The sequence below is a fragment of the Urocitellus parryii genome, chromosome 10, assembly GCF_045843805.1.
Source record: "Urocitellus parryii isolate mUroPar1 chromosome 10, mUroPar1.hap1, whole genome shotgun sequence".
Lineage (NCBI taxonomy): Eukaryota > Metazoa > Chordata > Mammalia > Rodentia > Sciuridae > Urocitellus > Urocitellus parryii.
The window spans coordinates 97,542,199-97,550,140 of NC_135540.1; the positions used below are offsets into that span (position 1 = coordinate 97,542,199).

The 7,942-nt window shown below is 32.0% G+C and overlaps 1 pseudogene; it reads right to left on the reverse strand.

The window, feature by feature from the left end:
- Nucleotides 1-6,532: 6,532 nt before the first annotated feature.
- On the reverse strand, nt 6,533-7,020 carry LOC144257272 (cytochrome c, somatic pseudogene; annotated as a pseudogene).
- Nucleotides 7,021-7,942: the final 922 nt, after the last annotated feature.

Sequence of the window (7,942 nt, forward strand, 5' to 3'; positions counted from 1 at the left end):
AAAAATATATAGTGTACATAAGATTCAGAAATATTTGTAATTTCAAATATCCACTGGAATTTTAAAAACATATCCCTCAAGGGTAAGAAGGAGGAAAAGGATAAGAGCGGACTACTCTTTATAGAAATAAAACTGATTTATTTATTTTAATTTCTTATCCATTATCTTGATAGGCTCATTTATTATTTTATATTGTGTTTTTGTAGGTTGTTTTGAATTTTCTCCATACATGATCATATCATCTATGACTGGTGACATATTTATTTTTCTCTTTTTGAATACTTAAACCCATTCTTTCCTATATTTCCTTTCATTCTAGTTTTTGGATGGTTACAGTGATCTTCCCTATTTCTTATTTTATGTATAAAATTGTCTATAATTCAATATGTGTAAGATGTCTGCTCTAGAGCTTTGCTGATGTTCTTAACATGTTAATAAAATATTTAAAAGTAAGATATAATGTTATTATCATAATTTTATAAAATCCTGCATATGATTCTTATAACATTTTTTTCTTTGACTAGGTGGCAAAATAAAGTTGAAAGTTAGAAATAAAAACAAAAATATTCACTCCTGGAATAGTCTATTTTATTGGAATTTTGTACTTTATCTGATTCATGATATTAAAAAATGATCTATAAAATTCTTTGCTTTTAATGTCCCTGTTATGCTTTAATATCAAGATCATTTTGCTCATATGTCTTCAGGAATTTTTCCTCTTTTTTTTTTTGTTTGAAGGAGTTTATATGAGATACCCTTTACTTCATATATATTAAGACTGGGATTGGGGGCATAGAGTTATGGTTAAGTGCAAAATTAATGTGAATGGGGCTTTGGATTTGATCCCCAGCATTATAAAGAAAAAAAAAAACTTTAAAATGGAAGAGATACTATACAAGGTTTACTTAAGTAAAACTTGATGTTTGATGAACATCTAAAAATAATCTGGATTGAAAACATAATTTTACATACATTTTTTCTTATTTTCTATAAAAGAGCAATCTTGATATTATATAACATACATTTATATATTTTTTGTAAAATTCCAATTCGACTTCTTATAGCAGTAAAGCTTTCATCATAAATATTTTCCAATCATTATTACTAGTTAGAGCTATAATAGTCACAGTTATATTTAGATTTTCTAAAGGATGGAACTGAGGGAGATGATCACATAAGTTCTACTTAGTCTGTGACCTGACTGTCACAATTTGGAACAATGTATTTAATGCTATGAGATGTTCCCACAAAGCTCCTGTTAATGCAAAAATATTCAGAGGTGAAATGATGAGATTATGAGAGCTGTAACCTAATCAGTACAACCTAGTTTGAATGGACAGACTAGGTGGGAACTGTATATATATGTGGGGCAGGGCAGGAGGAGGTGAGTTACTTAGAGCATCTTCTCTGTGCTTTGTTTATATCCCACCCTCTGCTTCCCGACTCTGCCTGAGGTGAACAGCTTTCCTCTGAAGTGCTGTCTCATCTTGGGGCCAGAGCAATGGGGAAGAATGTCTATTGTCTTAGATCTCTGAAAGAATGAGTCTTCAAAGAACTTTGTTCTTGTCAGTTGTTTTGGTCACAGCAGTGAAAAAGCAAACTAAAACAACCAGATTATTAAAATAGTTTAATAAGGAGATTTCTTCTATTATATTGAATAAAAATATGATTAGATCACTTTGTCCCATAACTGTTAAATTTTACACTTATAATTTTCTTCCAAGTCATTATATTAATTTATTCTTATGTTTAGGGGAGAAAACGTATAATGAATGGTCAATTTTCTTTGTAAGCTACGCCTTTCTTTATATATCAATTTAAATCTGAAAGTAAAATTTTAGGTATTTTTTTTCCATTCTTAGAAAAAATTAAAAGAAGAAAAATGTAGGAGACTCAGGATGAATGTTAAATATAAACAGTTCACATAGTTTTTTAATACATTTTTGCCTCAAATTGTATGAAGATGTACAATATCTTTATTGTCACACAAATGGACCATTTTCTTACATGGAGCAAAATCATAGCATTGATTTATTGTTAGTGTAAATAACAATTTATCTTGATTACTGCATACCTCTTGATGTAGTACAACTTATCTTTTCATATTTCCTTGTTTGAAGTGTAAGTTGTAACGTTTTCATCAGAGTGGGTATGTCTCAGATAAAAGTAAAGTGTAGTTTTGCTTTTTGTCATGACCTCGTCATTTGAGAAAGCATTACATTTTAATGACATATAATTTAAAATGCCTGTAGGAGTGAGTTGAATTCACTAAGATATTTTTAAGAGTAATTACTTACCAGAGGTTGCCAGAGCACTTACACAGTATCAGCCTTCTTCAGGGCAGATATTTGAGACTACTTGAAATGAATTAACACTTCCACCATTAATGTTTGATAGGAGACCATAGTGAAAAAGATGGATGCTTATATAATTGACATCCTTAACATTTAGAGCTGAATACTTAAATGCCAGAAACATAATTCTGAATAAAATGTCAGGACCTAACTCAATAATATTTTATGATATAATAGGACAGGAATGAACAGAAGTCAGTTTACATTATTAATGAAATTATTTAAAATAGGCTTAATTGCCTCAATATATCATTAAGAAGATTTTATACATATTTTTGTTTCTGACAAACACTGGTCTTAGTTTTTCAACTTCTGCCATTCCTGAGGTGCCAAATATCCTTTTCCTTATTACAAAGTACATTTATGGAAATGTAATTTGTAAATGTACTTCATCAGCTAAACCTTTTAATTCATTATAATTGATACAGTATCAGATTTTCTTTTATTCTTGATATTTTCAGTCTGGATAAAAATATTTTCTAAGTAAATTATATGCTTAATAATGTTAACTTACATTAGTAGATCTGGAAGAGGTATACAACAATGAACAGATATTGTGAAATAGCATCCACTTAAAATTATTAAAAAAACTTAACCATTAATTAGCATAGTAGAGAAATAACTGAAAGATTGACTGTTGATTTTATTTATCCATATGACTGAATAACTTTTGCTAATGATTCTATAAAATTGAGGACTAAAATTTCCAAGAATAATTAACCTCATCTTTAGTGTTAAAGTGGTGCTTTGGGAATTCTGCAAATCTCTATTGAAGGAGGTTACTGCAGAAGATATTTTTATTAAGTCTGTATTCATCATGTAGTCAGAATTGTGTAATACTTGAGGCAGATTAAGGTTCAGTTAGTTAGTTTACAAAGCCATAAATTCTGACACTATCACCATAACTATCTCTATAGAAAGAAAATAAGCTGTGGAATGGTTCAAACCTATGTTTAGCCTTGTCTATCCAAGTAGGGAAGATTCTTGAAAAGGGTTTCTTAAAAAAGATAATGAATCATGCCTTGCTTCAGACTATAGGGGAAAGGTTTATCAATATCAAGCATGAAAATCTGAGAATATAGTGTAAGAAACTAGAGGTTTCCGAGCATATATATAAAAAATAAGATATCAACTGGCATTGCCTTGTTCTAAATATAGCTGTCTTTTTCCTGACAGTTGACCAATCAACTCAGAGTCAGTGTTACCTTTCATTGGATTGTTATATTTTATGGTAATAACTCAGTTTCAATTTATTAGGAACTTACAGGGGCTACAGAGATCAAGACTCTTGTCATAACTCTTTTTTACTCACATTCCCTTATAAACCTATAGTGTAGTTTTATTGAGGCTAGAAGATAAATGATACTGCAATAGCTTGAATGTAGAAGGGCAAATATGGTTCTTAATGATACCAGTAAGCAAGCTATTAAAGATGTTTGCTGAAATGTAAAATTGCCGCAGTCTGGCTGGACACAAAATCATGAGCCACTAACAGCCTTGTAGATTCAAACAGCAATTCTTTATTCCTGAACTCTCACCGGCACTCTACGTGCACAATCTGGGAAAAATCCACCGCAGGCTGCATCCCAAATACTCTCTGAATCCTTCAAGAACTCAAGGGGAACTCAAGGAGCAGGCGGGCGCCTGAGGCAGCAGGATACGCCCTATTCCCAGCAGGGTCCACCTTAAACCTGGAACCGCCCTAAACCCAAGGAGCGGGATACTCCCTATTCCCAGCAGGATACACTCCAAACCTGGACCCACCCTAATCCAGCAGGATCCTCCCTAAACCCGGATCCACCCTGGTCCTTGAGCAGGGACACCTTACTCGAACAAGCCCATTTCCACAATGGAGAGTCCTCCCTCTAAGCAACATGGGGTAGGCTGACAAGGAAATTGCCATGCATCATTCTTACTTAGCTATGGCTCTCAGCATAAAATAATGTTATTTTTACATTTTAATATTTTCTGTTTTCACTATTTTCTGGTTGTGTATAACATTCACTATTTTCTAGTTGCATATACTTCTAAAATCAGTTATAATTACATGTAGCAGTTATTAAGATATGTTATTATATAATGTTTTGTTATTTTAAATGAATTAGTAAGTGGCATTTGATTAGTTTCAGACTTATTTTTTAATATTATGAATTTTAAAAGATTTAACAACTATAAGTAATAGTTCTTTAGGCTCTTAATAATTTCTAAGACTGTAAAGCATTATTGAAAGCAAATAGTTTGAGAACCACCCCTGCATCTTTGGAGAACTAGCCTCCCCCTCCCACTGTAGGATCTTTAAATAATAACATTATATGATGGATAACTTGAGTTTCTAAATCTTTTACATTTCTACAGAAAACCTACTCTGCAAATGACTTCTATAATTCATGGTAAATTATTGATCTTAATTCCAATTATTCACCATAATTAATTATATAAGCTACTCTATTGTAGTGCTTACAGATGGCTACTACTATGAACTGAATTTTGTCCTCCCAAATTCATATATTGAAGTCCTAATACAAATGTGAATATATTTGGAGATTTGGTCTATAAGAGCATTATTTAGGTCAAGTGGGTCAGAAGGGTAGAATTCAGACCTGAAAGGATAAGTTTCCATATAAAGTGAGACTCCAAAGTTCTCTGCTCTCTCCACCACGTGAGGACACAGAGAAAAAGCCATTCACAATTCAGTGAGGAAGAACTCACCAGAAACCAAACTCCTTTGGAAATTTTATCTTGGACTTTCTGGCTTTCAGAATGGTGAGAAAATACATCTCTGTTAACTAAGCCACCCAGTTTATACTATTTTGTTATGATACTCTAACCAAATTAATAGTTTACCATAACCTCACAATACAACACAATTAAGATGCTCTTTTGTCCCCTTTTTTGTACCCAAATTTAGAGAAAGAGAAGTGTTGTTCTATTTTTTTGTGTGTATCCCTAACACATACTATACATGTTCTGGAACAATGTAACCATTCAAGTGTTTGATTCAGTAATAAGTGGCACTTAGGTCAGAAGTACATGCACCATGAGTCATCAGTTGTCCTAACTTGTTAACTTCACACTGGCAGGTCAACCACACTGCCCCACTCTTAAAAGACATATCTGTCCATTTTATTTAGGTCTAATAGTCATCTACATGTAGAAATATTTTTTGTACCTTTTAAATAAAGAAGAAAGACATTACATTCAAAGCAATTTTTATGTGACTAAAATTTAATCCTCAAAAATGCAAATTTTTTTCAGTCTGTTGAGTCATACATATCATTTATTTGCCTGAAAAGAGTGATATGCTCACAAAAATATTAATAACTCTGAAAATGCCTATTATTTATAGAAACCATAATGAAATAGTTATTATTTCCAATATGATGTTTTATTTAAGTTACCCAAGTAAATTTCATAATACGAAGGTCTTTTTTTTTTTTCATGATTTGTGATTGTTTTTAATTATCTTAAATCTTATGGTAACGTATTTTACAAATTGTATTGATGGGTATATCTCTTTTACCTTAATCTTTCCATCTAATAAGTTGGCAAAAAGCACCACTACCAACCACCTAGATGTTCCATAGTATTGTTTCTGAATAGTTGTTTAAAAACAATCCTGAATGATAACTTAGTCTTAGAAAATAAAGAATTAAAAAGGTCTAACTTGTTACTGTATTATGCTGACTTAAAAAGCATCTGAACTTATAGATCAACTTTAAATTTGAGAAGTGTTAAATATTCTTTATTTAATATCATACATAAATCACACTAAAAATGCCTTTCCATAAGGAAAGAACAGCATTTTAGATACAGGGAATTCTAATTAAATTGGCATGGTCAACAAAAATATAAAGTAGACACTGCTTCCTTATCTTCAACCTTTAATAGGCTAATGAACACAAATTGAAACAAATGTGAATCATGCTTGGTTCTGAGAGAGTGAAGGGATTTCCCCCATATTTTAAACATATTCACATAATCAGTTCTATAAAACTAAATATAAAACCAGTTTTCAGATGTCACTCACCATTTTTGTGAAATACTGAACATTACTATTAATTAAGTCCAACCACAACTTTAAAAAGGGGAAACAGTGATAGAATTTACTGAAGTGGGAATATAACCAAAATATTAATTTAACTACAAGTAAGTTTTACTTAAATCAGGATTGTCCAACAAAAATAATTTTGTCATTCATGATCTGATTTCTGGTGTATCACATCAATTAAATTATGGTGCACATAAAAAAGCCAAGAGACATTTCTGTTTGGTAATAAATAAGGCAGTAGCTATTCCTCATTAGTGGCTTTTTTGAGGTAAGCTATTAGGTCTGCCCTTTCTCCCTTCTTCTTAATGCCAGCGAAGATCATTTTTGTTCCAGGGATGTACTTTTTGGGATTCTCCAAATACTCCATCAGTGTGTCCTCTCCCCAGGTGATGCCTTTGTTCTTGTTGGCATCTGTATAAGAGAATCCAGCAGCCTGACCTGTCTTCCGCCCAAACAGACCATGGAGATTTGGCCCAGTCTTGTGCTTGCCTCCCTTTTCCACCGTGTGGCATTGGGCACACTTCTGAACAAAAATCTTCTTGCCTTTCTCAACATCACCCATTTTTAATTCGTTCTTTCATGGCTAGCGCAAAGAAGCAAAGAAGGATCCCTATCAGAAGCTGGATGTCCCACTCTCTAGCCCAAGGACACACGCCGGTCTCAGGAAGGTCTTTTTTGATCCTTTCAGATACCTTTGATAAAGTCTTAGCTATTAATTTAAACAAGCTAATCACTTCTCTTGGTTCTAAACACATAGCATTAGTGAATTTTATAATCATATGTCATAGTCAAATGTTATATTTTTGCATGATATATTTTATTCCTCTCTCTGTCTTATGTTTTAGCTGTTTTATTTATTTGTTTGTTTGTTTATTTATTTTTATTTATACCAGGGATTGAACCCAGGGACACTTAACCACTGAGCCACATTCTTGAACTTTTTTATATTATATTTTGAGACAGAGTCTCACCAAGTTGCTCAGGGTCTCACCATATTGCTAAACTTGACTTTGACTTTGTGATCCTCCTTCCTCATTCTCCTGATCTGCTGAGATTACAGGCCTGTGCCACCATGCCCAGCTTTTTAGCTGACTTTTGATATCAGAATGAAACTAGTAAAGAATGTAAAGGAAAAACCATACTTTGCTCCTGGTAATGATTTTTCCATTCAGTGCAATGCTCACTCTAATTTTTCTGCCTTGTACCTAAATCAAGTAAAATTATCTATTATCGAGTCCTTAATTTAATTTTGTGCATCTATTCAATCATTTTCTGATTAGAATAGTTTCCTGCTTATATGTCTGCTTTACATTAATTTTTTTTTAATTTGGAGAAAATCATTCACAGTTATTCATCATGAAGTATTTAAAAATATTTGAAATGACATGTTCTTACATTTTGTGGGAGTTAAGTTCTTACATTTGAACACTATCAAAAAGTATAATTTCAAGTTTCTTATTTATTTATTTTTGTATAATTTATTGTAGGAAGGCACCCTAAATTAGACTAGAACATGTAATTTTATTGAAAGAATTGGTTT